Source organism: Mixophyes fleayi, chromosome 3 (genome assembly GCF_038048845.1).
Source record: "Mixophyes fleayi isolate aMixFle1 chromosome 3, aMixFle1.hap1, whole genome shotgun sequence".
Taxonomy (NCBI): Eukaryota; Metazoa; Chordata; class Amphibia; order Anura; family Limnodynastidae; genus Mixophyes; species Mixophyes fleayi.
Genome location: NC_134404.1, coordinates 198,550,129 through 198,571,031, shown reverse-complemented (window position 1 = coordinate 198,571,031; position 20,903 = coordinate 198,550,129).

The following is a 20,903-nucleotide window of genomic DNA, read 5'->3' as shown; positions in this document are numbered from 1 at the left end:
AGCTGCTATAAACACCATGTACTCCAGGAGGCCCCCTTATCTGGTTTTATGTATAAAAAAAAGAAAATAAATAAAAAAAAAGCCCAGGTTCATTGATTAATGTTAGTATTAAATCTCATTGAAGCAAAGAAGTTCATTTACAATCCTCATAGGGTCGATACACAAGTAGCTCATGAGAGGTTTCACACAGTCTAGCCAATCAGAGCAGCTTTCTTGCAGCCTGTTATTCTCATTGCTGATCCACCAGAAGCAAGTTGTGCATCATCTAGCAGGGATTTTAAACCACTGGATTACTGTAGAACCAGTTCTACAAGCGCTTTATGGCAGTCAGGTCTTGGCAGGTTTTACTGGGACCAGTAGTATAACATACTAATATACTCTTTTATTTAGTATATTTACATTATTCTCAATTATTGCTCAACAGCCACCACCCTTGAGTGTTGGAAAAACCTCATGAATTTTCATCATGAGGCAAGCTTTTTCAGTAGGGAGACACATATGTTTGCAGGCCTGAGTCACTCAGAGAATTCAGAACTGTACTGAACATGATGGGGCTATGTCCAGTGAAACCACACGCTGCATGTTTCTATCCTATAACAGCCCAGCTGGCCATAGCTTGGTACTTGTTGTGATTTTGTATTAGATTCCCCCAAATTAGCTGTAAAAATAGACCAGGCTCAAAGCACTAGAGTTCATTTCAGTTTGTAGGTGGGGAATGCCAAAGTTTTAATTTATGTATTTAATATTTTAATTAACACTGCAAAGATTTATGCTGATTATTATCAACACAAATGTTTGCACCAATAGTAAAAACTACACATTGTTTTCAAGTGCATACATAGCAAAATAAAGCAGAATTTTAAGTCTCAGTGCAGAACTTATGTCCAACTCTAAATGAGGATCTATATCAGGAGTTTAAAGGCACTGTCCTACAATGCATTCTGCTCTGCATATCAGCAGGGGTGCGGAAAGGAAGGTGGAGCAACTACAAGGTGCCGGGGCCTGTTTCTGCCTGGGGTGCCTGGCCTGTCTGTTTAGTGGGAGGAGTCACCTTTCTGGTGTGGGCATACACCCTTGAGGGCTGTGGAAGGGATCCCAAGTAGTTGCTGTACCGGGCCCAAAAGTCTACTTGGCATTCCTGCATATCAGATCCTCATTACTGTATGCCCTATTTTTCCAGAGGTCACAAGAAGATGTACAGAAGATACCTTCCCATGGAATTTAACTCCATTATTCAGATATAGGGTAGTTGGGAGCATTTGGAAAAAGGACATACACCCACAAATTAAAATGTCATTTATTATAAATATGGTCAGCGGTTCAGGAAATGTTAAAAAGAAGGGCACATTAGTTGGAATATGGAAGGTATGTAAACTAGTTGTACCTGTTGTTATTATTAGCACCCAAAAGCTAAGATTTTAGAAAGAGTGTAAATAAATATACATTATACATTTATTACTTTCAAAGTCATTAATAGCTTCCTTTAACCTGGATTTATTTGTGCATGTATAGTATAATCACAATTTAAATCCTTGAGTTAAAATATTTTTGACTTTTACATGTTCTATTTAAACATATTTGTATTTTTACAACTTACCAGACATTGTTATTTTAAAGAAGAACCACCAACCTAAATTTATATTTCACAGATGACGAAGAATGTAATTTTCTGTGAAATTGATTTTCTATACCCAGAAGCTCTACAATTTTCAATTTCTCTCTTACCTGTTTTTGAACTCACAGTGTGATGTCACAAGCATGGATAGAGCCCAACCATTAAGTTAAATTCAAAAGGCAAATCTCAAAAGCTAAAACTAAAGTTTGTCTACCAACAAAAGTGAATACATTTTTAGGTTACTTCAATTTACTGGTTGGTACATACTTTCCTGAAACTTTTGCTAAATATATTGCTTGTTCTCTTCCTTCTGTGCTTTTAACCATGTATGGATGGAGCACTTTTCTTTCGGACAAATAATGTGATGAAGCATGGTGCATTGATTATACTTTTTGCCAATGTCCTGGTAAAACTAATTTTATTGAATGGTCAGAGTTAGTATGCAGAAATTAAATATGTCCTTCATAGGCATAACTTGTATTTATCTTAATTCAATTCATAATACACCCACCAAATTAAATTAAAAAAAATCAGTTAATCCAAAATGCATTAATTCATGTACTAGTTAAAATGGCATGTCTTATAGAAATTGTCTGTTAAGTTACTTTTCTGGACAACTGGGGGTAAATATATCAAGCTACAAATTTCACTTTTATATGCAAAGTCACCATATGTATTAACCTGCAATTTTGACATTGCAAAATCTAATTTACGGCGATGTATGTCGATTTTAAAACACCTATTCCCTCTGGTGATTTAGTCAAACTCGCCGGAGATTTAACAGAAACTTGCCCGAGATTGCTGTGAAAATTGCCAGAAACAAAGTGCTGCTTTGGATAGGCGAGATTAGCAAACACATCAACTTTCTATTGCTGCCCAATTTTAACATAACAGGAGGCACAATCCAAGTTTTAATTATAAGGGTAATCATGGTTTCTTGTTTAGAGGGGCAAAATTTATTATTAATTATCTTACAGGGGCCAATTTATTTTATGAATTAATTAGTGTGCAAAACACATGGGCAAATGCGCGTGCTGCCACTTAGAGTGCCACAAGGATGTACTTTAAATGGTGTCCCCATCTGGAAATATTAAGTGTTGTCACATGAGAAGAAAATAATTATTGCTCCACTGGTGATGAAACAGTATGCTTCTATAATATAGTAAAAGTAAATAAAATAATCACTACATATAATCTAATAATGAAATTTGGCCCACTAATTTATATATAAAATAATTTGTCCCCTGTAAGATAATTAATAATAATTTTGCCCCTCTAAAAAAGAAATCACGGTTCCCTTGATTAAAACTTATATTGTGCCTTCTGTTATGTTAACATTGGCTGTCAGTGGAAATCTGATGTGTTTGTTAATGTCGTGTATCCAAAAAAATTGTGTTGATTCTGGCGATTTTCACAGAAATCTTTGCGTGTTTTGTATTTGTATTTGTATTGTTAGAGAAGCCAAATGTTGTAATGGTGATTTTTAGCGATTTGTACCATGGCAATTTTGGCAAAATCACATTACTGGGGATTTCCTATCAACTCACATACAGTACATCATTGACTTTAAACTCTGTCGAGAAAATTGCTAAAAATGCATAATCGCAGCTTGATACATTTACCTCCTTGAGATACCTATCTCTCTCTGATGTGACTTATTTACATGGGTCTAAGGAGAGTGTTTGCCAGCATTGCTTTTAAGTTTAAATATGAGCATCTTTTGTATTTAAATTTCATAGATTATCTTTATTAGTTAGATACTATGTTTTTATGTAAAATTTGATTAGACTGCATTCATCATTTATTAAAAGAAATTCAAGCACACATACTGCTTTATTTATTGGAATGTATAAGATACATTTATAAGAAAGGACATTTTCGGGACTGAAATTAATTGACTAAAGCAAGCTTTCACCGCTCAGCCAATCACAAGTGGCTTGTGTGGGAAAATGATTGCAATTGGTTTAATGGCGAGTGACACTCCCTATCAACTGAGAAAACACTTTTGGTTTCTATTTTTATTTCCCACTGGATTACAACTTTGCCATTGGGCTATGATGAGACAGAAGCATTATTTTATTTTATAATAAAGTGGAGAATAAGTTCTTTTCAGGGAGTCTTCTTTGGTGCTGGTTCCCACTTTGACAGGTGAAGTTATCTATGTTATAGTGTGACCGGGCCAGCCTGTCTAGCCTGGTACTGGTTTCCACTTTAACAAGAGGACCCCACACTGTCCCCTTGTTTTTGTGGAAACCATACCAGGTTATCGAGAGTTGGTGGGTAAATATTTTAGTGGGGGATATATTTATATTTTATAATAAGGAAAAAATTGGCAATCATCATCAACATATAAACTAGCACCAGACTTATTAGCACCAGACTTTAGGAAGCACATAAGATATACCTCCTGCAAGGCATATCTAAATATTCTTGAAACTCAAAAAAGGAGGGAAATACATAAAGATTCATCTGCTTGAACATCAATGCCGTCTATCTACCTCTTTAGGCACAAGGGGCACAGGTGCAATATACATTTACCTCAAACACAAGTGTAGCTAAATGTATTTTTATATTGCATATTTGGACTTGTAACTAACTGTAACTGTTTTTTTTTCAATAAAGGATATGTTATTTTGAAATGAATTTATAGAATGCTGATATTCACACAGGTTAGTGTACTACACACTTGACAAATTGAAGGAAAATTGATGACACATTAAGATACAGAATATGATGCATCCCTGCAAAATGTGTAGTTTAACTCATCCATAAATCCTCCTGCTGACATTCGTGGACCACAAGATGTTTCACATGAGAAAAATAATCACAAGACACTTTATTAAACTGACATCAAGCGTCACATCTCATTAAATTATCTTAACAGTAAATTTCTCTTGTATCATTGTTTCTGTTAGAATTTTTTTAATGAAATGCCTAGATATTACTTTCTATAGAAATGTAAGAACTTTAGATCAAATGATAAAAGAATTCATTTCTAGATGAAAAAACACTTTGAGACGCAAAGTTAAACATTTATCACTTCAGCATTTATGCAAGCAGACTACACACAAGTCTCTATTATATAAAAAAATATTCTTTTGAATAATAATGCATATTAGAAAACAACTATGTAGAAGCTTCTGTTTTTCTTAAAATAAAAGTATTGCAAAGTCTCTCAATGATTAGATGAGATTGGAAGAAAATGGAATGGTGTTAAAAAAAACAGAAAAAATAATTCTACTTAATATTCCCTCCAGCTCAGCCTGTACTGTACTATTTCATACTCACTCCTTGGCTATTTGATCAGGCCAGTGTCTAACACTTGAGTTTAGTAAGACTCCTTTAAAAAAAAACTTTATTTAAATGTGAAAATCTGATTTCAGTTCCTCTTTAGTCCCTGAAGTGCTAAGATAAATAAAAATCTAAATTAATAATATTAAATCTGTTCTATTTTTCAAGAAAGGTCTATCCCTTTGGATATTCTATTAAGTATACTTAATAGATCCTAAGGGTTGATTTTAAAGATAGTAGATCATGTCTAACTTTACACTGAATTGGTTACATACACTTTTCAGTGCCTGCGGGTAAAGAAGAGAACTGCATATGACTCCCTTAGAATAGACAGCTCTTCATAGTCTACTCCAGCAGGCTAGGGAGGGGGAGGCTAGAGAATAAATTCCCTGGGCCTCCGACTGGCTGGAGGCCACAAAATTTTCTCCCTTTTTGTTTTTGTGTTTCAGACTTTTTTTTCATATTTATCCATTTGCTAATTTGCCAATTTCCAAGTAATGAAAGTACAAACCTAGCACCTGCATATGTTAAGAGAGAGAGAGCTTACTGCTCTCTCTGTGCATGATGCATCTACCCACACACAGGCCCTTCCAGAGGTTCATAGAGGCCAGGAGAAACTCAAATTAAGAGGCACCCCACCCATCACCATGCTATTTACCTTTAAAAGCATTCAGTTGTTCACGTAAAATAAGTGATATTTTAAAAAGTATTAATGAAAACAAAACCGCTTGAATCTATACAAGCAGGAGCAATGTAATAATAAAAAATTGATGAAATTAACATAGCTAACATGCCAATTCTACAATTCCTTGAGTAAACATTGAACATCACACAGACCAGTTACCTAATTATAAACAAACTATTCTCTTGTATTTTAAAATCACTTTAAAATACATTTTAAAATCACTTTAAAATACATTTTAAATGCATTTTTATTTATTTTTTGTTTTAAGAAAGAGGGGGTGGGGGACCTCTTAATGTGTGTTTCCCTGGGCCTCTATGAACCTCTGATAGGGACTGTATACTCTTATACAAACTCTAGTAAGTTTATCTAACCATTTAATCGAGGGAACCAGGAACGTCAGTTTACACTATTGACTTTTTATTAAGAATAATTAAAAAAAAAGGAAAATAAATGACCATACAGTTTGACTTATATTTTAAGGGTCTGATTCGCATATGCATACTGAGCGCAATGTGCATTTGTTTTAAAATACAGGTCAATCGGATATATGTACACCCGAATTAAACAAGGAGTGGATGTGAAGAAACGTGTGGTGATGAATAGGGATGTAGGTCTGCTCTGTTCTATGGGACAAGACCCTGTAGGATATATCCAATACATATGTGGAATTTAAAACCATAAAAGAATAAAACTATTCAACTAATGTCACCTGTTAATAATATAGAAATAATATAGGAATTAATGACAAAACATTAAAAAATAAAGTCTTTTTTCTGTTTTGTTTTTCCATGAAATACATTTATAAGTATGCTGTGAATGTCTAAAGCACATAAAATAATTGTTTACAGTTGCTGTTGATTGCAAGCACATGTATGTAATAGCATGCATACACAGTCGTCATCACTAGTAATCGGCACTTAGACTGGACTTGTAGTTGGAGCAAGAGATGCGGCTGAAAAACAAATACCTGAGTGATGCCCAGAGCTTGAATTGGATACTGCTGCGTGCTCTCAAAATTGGCACACCAGTACTGTACAATGACTACAGGCAGATGCCCATTCCCCGCTCTGTTCCTTTCCTGAAATCGTAGGCTGCAGTAAATGTCCTTTGCGCTCAAAGATTAATTGGACGTGGCTGCTTTCTGTGGTGTATGGCTAGGTTCTGGGCATGCGCAGAGTAATTTTGCGGATTGCACAAAATTGTTGTTTACTTCCCTTGATGAATCAGGCCATAGTGATCACAAAGTATTAACATTTATATTGCAGGTTGAGTTTTTATGATTTTACATAACTTCCTTCTATAATGTTTGTTATACTATACTATTATACATGTCCTCCGATTGTTTCCTGAAACTCACTTGTTGCCATGAAGTGATTCATCATCAACAACATTGGCACCAATTTCTTTTCTATTTACTTTGAGACAAGAGTTCTTTAAAAGTATTTGGGTATTGTGAAAATCACATCTTACTCAAATTAAGTTGTTATTTTACAATTATGAATGTCTTAGTTAATTATCTCAGTTTCTACAACAAATTACCCTACATGCATTATGTATACATAAACGTAATTATGTACGTTTAAATTTAACAATAAAAATACATTTAGTTCAGAACAAGCATGGATGCTTAGTTTGCTCAAAAAAACAAAACAAAAACAAACAAAAGTTCATAAAGAAATAGAATCTGTATTCAAGAGATTACCTGAGTGTTATGCAACTTTTTAGACAGTTTGAATCAATAATATAGACACATTTTACAGATAACAGTAAGTGTTCCTTCTAGAGTTCAGATAAATGATTACATATTTCATATCAACGCTCATCCTTCAGATGTTTTAAATTAATTATTTCAGATACTACAATTTCCTAAGCTTGTGCATAGCAATTTATCTGCTTCAGAGATGACAGTGTGTACAGTATCTATAATTTGTGAAAACAGCATTTGGATCACAACACCTTATGATATGTAATCTCTGTTGCTTCAGATATTTCAAGTAAATACATACTAACTCTGACTATATGATTACAGTACGATTGAAAGATTTTTGCCTCTTTATAACTAGATCAATTTTTTATGTTTTTTGGAGATGTATCTGTTACACAAGGAATAACGTTTATTATTTTTTTAAGTTTCTTGAGGCAAATTTTATGTTTTCTTCAGGACAAACAAATCTCTTTTTTGGTAGCTTTTTTTTTTTATTTTATAGGATTCATATACAGTAGTGAAAATTAGAAAACTGTGGAACAAATAAACTATTCCATAGTTTTCCCCAATGTTAATTTTAGTGTCACCCCAAAAAAATGTACCCTATATTGTAACTGAATCATTCTCCTAAGCATAGGTACAGCAAATATGTGAACAAGCCCGGGGTTATAGATCCCAGATATAGAGCTATACATTGCAGTTTTAGAAGCATATTTCCAGATGAAAAGTATCCATGTACACTGTTCCCTAAATTGAGAATAAGGGGTAATGGGGTCATTTGTAAGAGTGAAAAGTTTGTTTGGTTATTTGTTCTTTATAGATTTGGTACTACATGCATCTTGTGTAATTATCATGTAAAAATGCATCAATATCACGTAAAAATGCATGGCATGATTTTGGTAGAATGTATTTTCATTCTATAATCATGTAAACATTGATTTTTATTTTTTTTAAAAATCTGTTTTTTTTATTTAATTTTAAATATTGGGGGACAAAGGGAACCTAATCCATGTTACCCTGTATATATCGCTACAGAAATGTCTAGGGATGTGCACCGGCGACTTTTGAGGTCTCGTGTTTAGTGTTTTGGATCCGGATTTTCGTTATTTTTGGGGTTCGGATTTGTCTCGCAAAACACTTGACGAAAGGTCTCGGTTCGGATTTAAGGTTTTGGATTCGGATTTTTTTTGAAAAAAACATAAAAAGTTTAAAAATCAAGTTTTTGGGCTTATTTTCACTCCTACGCTATTATTAACCTCAATAACATTCAATAACAAGCATTTCCACTAATTTACAGTGTATTCTGAACACCTCACAATATAGTTATTAGTCCAAAACGTTGCAACAAGGTATCTTTCTGGACTGCGTAGAGGAGTGGGTCACCACAATATATATTAAAAACCCTGAACTTTTATGATTCGCACCAATAAATGTACCTGGACTGCGTAGAGGAGTGGGTCACCACAATATATATTAAAAACCCTGAACTTTTATGAATCGCACCAATAAATGTACCTGGACTGCGTAGAGGAGTGGGTCACCACAATATATATTAAAAACCCTGAACTTTTATGATTCGCACCAATAAATGTACCTGGACTGCCTAGAGGAGTGGGTCACCACAATATATATAATAAGAAAACCATCAACTTGTATGATTCGCACCAATAAATGTACCTGGACTGCGTAGAGGAGTGGGTCACCACAATATATATTAAAAACCCTGAACTTTTATGAATCGCACCAATAAATGTACCTGGACTGCGTAGAGGAGTGGGTCACCACAATATATATTAAAAACCCTGAACTTTTATGAATCGCACCAATAAATGTACCTGGACTGCGTAGAGGAGTGGGTCACCACAATATATATTAAAAACCCTGAACTTTTATGATTCGCACCAATAAATGTACCTGGACTGCCTAGAGGAGTGGGTCACCACAATATATATAATAAGAAAACCATCAACTTGTATGATTCGCACCAATAAATGTACCTGGACTGCGTAGAGGAGTGGGTCACCACAATATATATTAAAAACCCTGAACTTTTATGAATCGCACCAATAAATGTACCTGGACTGCGTAGAGGAGTGGGTCACCACAATATATTAAAAACCCTGAACTTTTATGAATCGCACCAATAAATGTACCTGGACTGCGTAGAGGAGTGGGTCACCACAATATATTAAAAACCCTGAACTTTTATGAATCGCACCAATAAATGTACCTGGACTGCGTAGAGGAGTGGGTCACCACAATATATTAAAAACCCTGAACTTTTATGATTCGCACCAATAAATGTACCTGGACTGCGTAGAGGAGTGGGCACTGGGCACCACAATAAAATATATAAAAAACCTTCAACAGGTCTGCATTACACTACACATACGGCTGCTCCTCCATCCTCTCCATCATATACATGTTGGAGTTTTAGCGTGTGACAACCTCTTGTTTTTGATAATGTCAGTGCATTTTGAATATTTTTCAATTTGCCCCACACCACTGAATGTACTTTATCTATGATACGCATCTATCTATCTTGACTGCGTAGTGTGGTGGCCCCGATACACAATTTGGTACCGAGGCCACAATATAATTAAAAAACCCTCCATGTGTCAGAATTCCACCAAACAAGTATCTGGACTGCGTAGTGGGGTGGCCCCGGTACCCAATTTGATACCGGGGCCACAATAAAATAAATACACCCTCCACGTGTCAGAATTCCACCAAACAAGTATCTGGACTGCGTAGTGCGGTGGCCCCGGTACCCAATTTGATACCGGGGCCACAATAAAATAAATACACCCTCAACTGGTCTGAATTCCACCAAACAAGTATCTGGACTGCGTAGTGGGGTGGCCCCGGTACCCATTTTGATACCGGGGCCACAATAAAATAAATACACCCTCAACTGGTCTGAATTCCACCAAACAAGTATCTGGACTGCGTAGTGGGGTGGCCCCGGTACCCAATTTGATACCGGGGCCACAATACCTCCTCCAAACATGGTACAGACAATTCGTCATTGAGATCCCATCAAGTATGTTAAAGACAGACAGGGTCGAAGTGTTATTGGTTGACTTTGTAAACCAAAAAACTGTCCCTGTTGCACATAGTCGTGCAATGAAGACTGACTTTTTCATTTAAAGGCACCATCTTTCAAGTGTAGTGTTTGTAAGTCTAAGTCATATTATACTTTTGGTAAAATTGGTTTATTTTGTTCCTCTTTATGGTAACTACTAATAGAATTAAAGTATTAAATAGAAGCGGCAGTTCCTCTTTATGGTAATTAGTAATAGAATTAAAGTATTAAATAGAATTAAAGTATTAAATAGAATTAAAGTATTAAATAGAGTGGTATAGAGTTGTAGTGTGGTATAGATAGAGTGGTCCCCACAATATAATAATAAAACCCTCAACTGGTCTGAATTCCACCAAACAAGTATCTGGACTGCGTAGTGGGGTGGCCCCGGTACCCATTTTGATACCGGGGCCACAATAAAATAAATACACCCTCAACTGGTCTGAATTCCACCAAACAAGTATCTGGACTGCGTAGTGGGGTAGCCCCGGTACCCATTTTGATACCGGGGCCACAATAAAATAAATACACCCTCAACTGGTCTGAATTCCACCAAACAAGTATCTGACTGCGTAGTGGGGTGGCCCCGGTACCCAATTTGATACCGGGGCCACATTACCTCCTCCAATTTCCAAGTGTAGTGTTTATAACATCTTAACACTACACTAATTCTAGCACGTCAAAACCTCTTGTTTTAAATAATGACAGGGCATTTAACTTTTGATTTAATTTATTGAATTTGTTGGCATTTTCTTTTACTTTTTGAACATGGCAAACGACTGTTGAATGGTCACATAATGCCAAAAAAAAAGTTGCAAGATGGAATTGTCTTTGGGCCCTCCCACCCACCCTTATGTTGTTGAAATAGGACATGCACACTTTAACAAACCAATCATTTCAGCGACAGGGCCTACCAAACAACTGTGGCTGAAATGATTGGTTTGTTTGGGCCCCCACACCAATAAAACAATTCATCTCTCCCTGTACAAACTAAACAGGCTCTACTGAGGAAAGATGTCGTCCTTATCCTCAACCTCTGATTCCTCTCCCCCTACAGTGTGTACTTCCTCCTCCTCACACATTATCAATTCGTCCCCGCTGGACTCCACAACCACAGTCCCTCTGTAGTATCTGGAGGGCAGTGCTGTACTTCATTGAGGAATTGATTATTCATTTTTATAAACATCATTTTTTCAACGTTGTGAGGAAGCAACCTCCTTCGCCGTTCACTGACCAGGTTCCCCGCTGCACTAAAAACTCTTTCCGAGTACACACTGGAGGGGGGACAACTCAGTTAAAAAATAGAGCCAGTTTGTACAGGGGCTTCCAAACTGCCTTTTGGAGTTCTACCACGTCACTAACTCTAGTTAATTTAGATTGCAAGGCTTGTAAATATAAATACTTTGAAGATAAAAAAAAGCAGGCTGCACAGACTGTGGAGCTAGAAAGTGAAATTAAATGGACCACGTTACTTTGGTGGCTATCTATGCCCCCCCCCCTCCCCCCCCCCCGCCCTACACTTGTAGTTGAATATAAATAAAGCAGCCTGCATAGACTGTAGAACTAGCAATTCAAATATACAAAGAAATGGACAAAGGCAGTTTGGTATCTGTCTGCATCAGATCCCCTCTCCACTAGGAGTAAAACAGAAAACTTTTCAGCCGTTATATAATCTAGAATATAAATAGAAATTGAGAAATGCAATTTGGTATCTGTCTGCATCATAATCATCAACATCCTCCTCAGCGCCAGCTACATCAATATCCTCCTCCCAGTGTACAACATTCACACCTTCATTAGCCAAATCTGTAACTGGACTGTGGGTGATCCTTCCAGCATATGCAGAGGGCGTGCTGCAAATGCTGGATGGAGTCACCTCTTCCCGTACAGTGATGGGAAGGTCAGGGTTCACAACCAACAACACCCTTGGACTCGCCTTGGGGATTTGTGATGTCATCTGTTTAGAAGGCAGAGTTCTTTGCTGTTTTGTTGTTGTTGCTGACAGCATAACTCTCTTAAATTTTTTGTAGGGGGGGGGGAGGAGGGCTTAGATCCTTGGGTGAAGCTGGACCACTAGTCATGAACACGGGACAGGGCCTAAGCCGTTCCTTGCCACTACTTGTCGTAATTGGCATATTGCCAACTTTACGTTTCTCCTCAGATGATTTTAAGTTTCTTTTTTTGCTGTTTTTTGAGAACTTGGGCTTTTTGGATTTTACATGCCCTGTACTAGGAGATTGGGCATCGTGCTTGCCAGACGACGTTGATGGCATTTCATCGTCTATGTCATGACTAGTGGCAGCAGCTTCAGCATTAGGAGGAAGTGGGTCTTGATCTTTCCCTACTTTATCCTCCAAATTTTTGGTCTCCATTATATGTAGCACAAGATACTGCAGAATGTGTGAACTTGGTAATATTGCAGTACCAATGGACTTATACTGCTGGATTGGTTTTGCAAATTTGGTTATAATTATATATTTTTTTTTTAATTTTTTATTTTTTATTTTTTTTTACTTTTTTTTTATTTTTTAAAAACTTGGGAATAATGGGGAAATAACTATGCCCTTAGAAGCACAGAGCACAGGACACAGCACCACTGGACTGAACAGGACACGGCACAGGACCCAGCAGCACTACGGAACTCAGCAGGACAGAGCACAGGACACAGCACCAATGGACTGATACTGCAGAATGTGTGAACTTTGTAATATTGCAGTACCAATGGACTTATACTGCTGGATTGGTTTTGCAAATTTGGTTATAATTATATATATTTTTTTTAATTTTTAATTTTTTATTTTTTTTTACTTTTTTTTTATTTTTTAAAAACTTGGGAATAATGGGGAAATAACTATGCCCTTAGAAGCACAGAGCACAGGACACAGCACCACTGGACTGAACAGGACACGGCACAGGACCCAGCAGCACTACGGAACTCAGCAGGACAGAGCACAGGACACAGCACCACTGGACTGATACTGCAGAATGTGTGAACTTTGTAATATTGCAGTACCACTGGACTTTTATTGCTGAATGTGTGAACTTGGTAATATTGCAGTACCAATGGGCTTATACTGCAGGATTGGTTGTGCAAATTTTGTGGTAATTAAAAAAAATTAAATTAGTTTTTGGTATTTTTTTAAATAACTTTTTTTATTTTTTTAAACACAGGGGAATATTGGGGAAATAACTATGCCCTTAGAAGCACAGAGCACAGGACACAGCACCACTGGACTGAACAGGACACAGCACAGGACCCAGCAGCACCACTGACCTCAGAAGGACAGAGCACAGCACACAGTACCACTGGACTGATACTGCAGAACACAGCACAGCACAGCACAGCACAGAACTAAACAGCACAGCACAGAACTAAACAGCACAGCACAGAACTAAACAGCACAGCACGAGATCTACCAGGACAGAGGACCACCTAACACACCCTCCCTCTACCCTGATCAATGCCCGAGTGAAGATGGTGGCGACTAGCGGGGAATTTATAGGATCCGAGTATCGCGAGATCCGACAACGGGATTATGAGTCAGAGCCTCAGTTTCAGATTTGAATTTGGCGCCAATACCCGGATCTGTCTCGGATCCGACTCGGATCGGCAACGTTCGGGTGGGCTCGGATTTCATAAATCCGAGTGCGCTCATCCCTAGAAATGTCATAGATTGCTATCATCTAATACTATATAAAATGCAAACAAGATATAAGGTATCACTATTGTAAGTAATCTATTGATGCAGGGATGCAGGTGAGAGCTGTGTAAGCTCTGCCCACCCCGGGCAACATCCCACTATGGCTGGAGGAATCTGGTAATATCACAATAATGTTGCCTGGCAGCCATAGCAACCCTGAAACAGATGATCTTCTTACCCACGTAGTTGTGGCCAAAATATTGGCACCCAATCATTTCATCCAGAACATAGTTGAAAGTAAAAAATATTTTGGTAACCACATACGTATGTCTTTGGTCATAGCTTATTACATACAGAAATCCTTAAATGTGCTGGAGAAAGTGCTTGGCACCTTTTAGAAGTAATTAGAAATAATAAGATGCCATGCAAATAAATCTAGAGATTTACAGGCGATTTTGGAGTGCAATGTTGTTGCAGGGTTAAAAAGATGAGTTTCCTTCAATTGTCATGTATCTTTCAGCAAGACAATGGCCACAAGCATACTTCAAAATGTACCCAGGACTGGTTTAAGCCAAGATACTGGACTGTCCTGAAGTGACCAGCAATGAGTCTAGCACTAAACCCATAGAACACCTGAAGAGAGATCTGAAAACTTCAGTTGGGAGAACTGGAGCCGTTTTCACAAAAAAAAGTGGACCCAAATGCCAGTAGATAGGTGCAGAAAGCTCATCCATGACCATAGGAAGCAGTTAATTTTGTCCACAACTACAGTTTGAATATCTATGTGAATGCAATATACCTAGTAATCAGTCTCAGGAGACCAAATCAATTGTTCCCAGACACAGTACTGGAACTAAAGAGTGTCTCTAAGTTTAACCACCTCTCTTACATTCACTACTATATTTCAGTGCTTTTTCTAACTAAACCATTTCTATACGATGGACAATCAGAAAGTATTTAAAAGAAAGCATGTGGTATTGATAAGAATGGTCAGTGGACTCTACTATGCCACTATTGGCTCACACTAACTAAACTGAGGAATATAACTTAATAGATACCCCACTATTCATCAGGTAACTTACAAAAGAGCTTGACGTTTGTCATGAGATGCTCAAAGTTTGCAACCCGAAGCTCATCTGACTGGCCAGCTGTTGGCTAAATACAGAATATGAGCAAAAAGAAGCAGCTGACTAATGGCAGCTAACAAATGTTTTGTAAATATTATGAATTATGATCTGGTATAACAGAAGATGTCAGTGAAGGCAGTAGAACAGTTCAGCTCCTACTACATTTTTCTAGAACTAAAAAATAAAAATAGAGTGTATAGTATTCCCACTGCATGTCTTAAAAGGTTCTCACCTTAATAACTTTGGCCAATAGACGTTATTTCAGGGAAGGCCTAAATTAATCACATTGCCTGGTCTAGCCAGCATAGGACTCAATATAATTAGTTTAGTGAGGGACTCTATACAGTCTCCTTCTACTACAAGCATCCAGCACCTACATTTAAAATTGTAATGCTTTTTGAGCATCCGTAAGCTGATGTATAATTGGGATCCCAGAGATGACAAATATAATTATACATTACCAGTTCAGAATTTAATAGCGAGAGGAAATATTAGGATCAAGGACAAGTACAGATTGATGGGAGCAAGGGGTAAGGGAGAGAGTGAGAGAAGAAAGAGAAAAGGAAAATGATGAAGAAAATGTTTAGAAACAATGAAGCGCATCAAGGACTGCTAATAATTATACCTGTATCGAGCTTGAATTTTACTAACTACAGGAACAAGTTTACAAACACAGCAGCACAGTGGCCTAGTGGTTAGCACTTCTGCTTCATTCATTGTGCCTGAGGTTCTTTTGATTTCGATTTTTTTAGGGAGTGAGAGAAGCAGATGGTAAATAAGGGGGTGAGAGGTGCAGAGGTTGAGGAACACAGGAGAACAGGTGGGAAAGCAAAGAGTAAGGAGGTTACCTGGGATAAAGATAAGGGCACATGAGGGACATGAGGGAGAAACACAGAGGAGATATTATGGGAAATTATAGAATTAAGGGTTTCATGGAGATATGAGAGAAAACATAAGAAGACATGAGAGATGTAGGAGCACAGGAAACATTAGGGAAAGATGAAATAACACATGAGAGTGATGGATGGAGCAGGGGATACGTATTTGGGCACTGGAGGGATGAAGGACTCAATTTTGCATTATTTAATATATTTTACATTATACTATATATTGGTAAAATGCTTCCAAAATTTTACACTCAATCAGATCAAAATCTCTAAATGCGTATGCGTACCTAGAATGCCCCCAGCCATTCATTTCAAATAAGTATAACAGCTCATCTAAATTCACAATTTAATCACTGTACAAATAAGTAAAAAAACTATTTTTTTTATTTTTTTTTATTTTTTTTCCTGCAAATGATTTTCTTATTCTGAGGTACACCCTCTAGCAATACACTCACTGGGTACTTTATTAGGTACACCTTTCTAGTTCTGGGCAGGACTTCATTTGCCCCTGAACAGCCCAAAACCCAAATTCTGACCTTACTATATATGCATCACAGCAGAAATCAAGATTTATCAGACCAGATGACATTTTTCTAATCTATAACTGTCCAGTTTTGATGATGTAGTAGTAGTAGTAGTCCATCCACTTCAAGATTCGACTTACTATGCATTCAGAGTTGCTCTTCTGCATCTGAACTGTTGTAATTAATGGTTAATTGAGTTACTGTTGCTATACTGTGAGCTTGAACGAGTCTTTGCATTCTAACCTCTCAATAATTAACAACCCATTTCCACCCACAGAACTGCTGCTCACTGGCTGTTTCTTGTTTTGCACACCATTCTCTCTAAACTATAGAGATTGTTGTGCGTGAAAATCCCAGATCAGCACAAAAAATTATTTTATAGTCAAAATCACTTAGATATTTATATCCCATTCTGGTATTTGGTGTGAACAATATCTGCATGCTTTTATGCATTAAGTTGCAGCCACATAATTGGTTGATTACATTTTTGCATAGAGCAGGTATACAGATGCACATAATAAAGTGGCAACTGCAAGTATATTATGATACTACTTAGCTATTAATAAACTATACTGTATTTTTATGACAATACATTGATAGTACTAAAACTACTAGAAACAAACAAGTTCCAATGAAATTACATTCTCAAGTTGTTTTGCACAAAAGATTCAGTTTTAAAAACACATATAAAGTTTTCACATAGCTTTGTCATTGTAGGCATAACAATAAATAAACATTGAAGGAAAGTTCATCATTTCAGTTTTATAAAGAAAAAGAATGAGCTTGTTCCATGTAAAACCCCTCTTGGTCACGTCATTTACACCACTTTCATCAAACAACAATAGACAGGCTATATTACTCATGAACTTGTGTGGCCTTCTATCTGAGATTTGGCATTACTTACAGTATAGTAATCACAGTCTGTTAGATTGACCATCTGTAGCAGCAAAAACTTGAGTATTATATTTATATTGAATGTCTGTTCCTCTATTCTTGTTTAGTCTTCTTGGGTCATGGGGTTAACCAATATTCACACTAACATGCTGCACAAGGCTTTGTATCCATTAGTGTGTGATTGTATTGCACTGTTAGGGTTTAAAAACTAAACATAAATGAACTTTATAAATTCTTGTTGTGTGTTGGATATCTCAACATTTAGAATCAAAATACATCCAAGTATATTTAAAATTGGTTTTAATATTTTGATAATTTTATTGTGTGGAATGTCCTGGCACTTAAAAGGTTTAGACTAATCAGCTATGGAAATTCTATTTCTTTTATGGTTTTCCAAGCAATTGGGGGTCTTTTTCCACATCTGTATAAGAGTTTGCGCATTTAGAAGTCTTCCCATTCTGTGTTATCAGTATTTAATAAAGTGAAAAAAACAAATAATAAGAACCCAGTGAAGGAGACTAGGATTTGTCATTCCCATTTTAGTGTAGGATGTGTGAAAATCTAGTGTTATTTTTTCTTAGATTTTAGTATTTTTGGAATGGTTTAGAACCCTGATAGTATCTACGCTGAACCTGCCAAGGCATGTTTGACAACAGTATGTAGCAGCCACATATGTGTGAATAACTTCAGACAGGGCTGATATTCAGAAAGAATGTGTGGGTATCAAAATTAAAAATGCAAGAATTGCTAGGAAAAAAAGGTGAAGGGAGAGAGTCTGATAATCCTAATCTCTACAACAGGCTCCGCCATGTAAAAGAAAAGCCAAATTGCTTGCTGTTATTTGGCTCTTAAAGACATTGGACATAACCTGAAGAAACTCTTCCAGAAAGGATGTTGTTATCTATGCAGTTACAACAAATCTTTGTTAAGGGCTGTTAAAGCATGGGTCAGAGTAAGATGTCAATGCATTATCATATTGAATATGTTATTATTTTAAGGGTTTATATATATATATATATATATATATATATATATATATATGTGTGTGTAAAAACATATATATATTGTTTCAAAATGTATTGCTTTTATTTGTAGTTTCAAAAATCTTAGAGCAAATATGACTGCAGAGCAGGTCCGGACTGGCTATCTGGCACTTCTGGCAAATGCCAGAAGGGCCGATGGCTAGATGAGCCGCCCGACTCCTCCTGTCTTCCTGGTGGCTCAAGAACCAGCTACCTCTGTTGCGCGCTCCTCAGCTCCCTCCCCCGTTATGTTGTGCACTGTTACCTGCAATCTGGACAGTTTCCAGATTTTTGTTTTTCTGAAAGGGGGGCTGGCGGGGGTGCTGCGATTCTCGCGGGGGGTGGCGGGGATGCCGCGATTTTCACGGGGGGGGAGTCACGGAGGTGCTGTGATTCTCGCGGGGGGTGGAGGTCATGGGGGTGCTGCGATTCTCGCGGGGGGGGGTTGTGGAAGTGCCACGATTCTTGCAGGGGGGGGCAGGGGTGCCCCCCCCTGCTGGGAGAGGGGTGAGAGACCCAGAGGGTGAGGGTGCTGGAAGAGGGGGTGAGAGAGAGCCAGGGGGGAAGGGGGTTCTGGGAAAGGGGGAGAGAGAGCCAGGGGGGAAGAGGATGCTGGGAGATGGGGTGAGAGAGCCAGGGGGTAGGGGGTGCTGGGAGATGGGGTGAGAGAGCCAGGGGGTAGGGGGTGCTGGGAGAGGCTGTAATGTTTCTTGCATATTTATCTGTACAGAGATTTTAATTAAGAGGAAAAAACATTGCTCCTGGGACTCACACTCTCAGTATCTGATATGCTGTACCAATTTTTATTTGTGAATGAGTTTTTGTCTGGGCACTACTAACGATTTAAGGGGCACTACTATGGCATAATGTTATTTTGGGGCACTATTGTGGCATAATATGATTTGGTGGCACTATTGTGACATAATATGATTTGGGGGCACTATAGTGACATAATATGATTTGTGGACACTACTGCATGGCCATATATGAATTGAGGGTAGTACTATATGGCATAATATGACCTTGGGGCACTACGATATGGCATAATATGAACTGGTGCCAAAGGCAAGTCATTCATTGTTGAATATGATGGAAGCTCAAAGAAGTTGCTGTATTGGGGCCCAAAATTCCTCTTGTCGGCCCTGCCTGTGAGTCAAGGGGGTAGACGTCTCCAGGTAAATAATCTAAATATTTCCTATCTAATCTAACTGATGGATCACATCCAATTATCTCTCACCCACCTCCTCTACCCCCCTTAATTTATATACTGTGTTATTTGAAATAAATATAAAAGACGCATATCCAGTTACTATAGTAAAAATCATATTTTTCTCTGACATTTTGCTGTAGATGGAAATACTTTTAATATGGCCGTGTGGGTTCAAATGATCATTCAATAGTTATGTTTTTTTTAGATATATGTTAGTTTTATTTCATGTGGAATGATTCATGAAAATTCTGCCATGACTATTTAATTGAGGGAAAACGGTACCTGTTACCTATATGTGTGTAAGTATTCTGTTGTTGCTATTTTGTGGGAGATTTGAAAAAAGCAAAACATTGTGACGTCTGTATAATTGGTGGTATTGCTGTAGTATGGGGTGGCGTGGTGGTGGCAATGTGGTAGTGTGTTTGGGGCTTAGTATTGCTAATAAGTAGGAGAGGGTATTGCTGTAATGTGGGGGTGATGCTGGTTGCTGTAATGTGGGGAGTGATGCTGGTTGCTGTAATGTGGGAGGTGATGCTGGTTGCTCTAATGTAGGGGTGATGCTGGTTGCTGTAATGTAGGAGTGAAACCGGTTGCTATGATGAGAGGGTAATGTGGGGGGTGATGCTGCTTGCTATAATGTGGGGGGGGTGATGCCGGTTGCTGTAATGTGGAGGGTGATGCTGGTTGCTGGAATGTGGGTGGTGATGCTGGTTGCTGGAATGTGGGGGGTGATGCTGGACGCTAGAATGTGGGGGGGTGATACCAGTTGCTGTAATGTGAGGGGGTGATGCCGGTTGCTGTAATGTGGGGGGTGATGCCGGTTGCTGTAATGTGAGGGGGTGATGCCGGTTGCTGTAATGTGAGGGGGTGATGCCGGTTGCTGTAATGTGAGGGGGTGATGCCGGTTGCTGTAATGTGAGGGGGTGATGCCGGTTGCTGTAATGTGAGGGGGTGATGCCGATTGCTGTAATGTGAGGGGGTGATGCCGATTGCTGTAATGTGGGGGTGATGCCGATTGCTGTAATGTGGGGGGTGATGCCGGTTGCTGTAATGTAGGGGGTGATGCTGGTTGCTGGAATGTGGGGGTGATGCTGGTTGCTGGAATGTGAGTGGTGAAGCTGGTTGCTGGAATGTGGGTGGTGATGCTGGTTGCTGGAATATGGGGGGTGATGCTGGACGCTGTAATGTGGGGGGTAATGCTGGTTGCTGTAATGTGG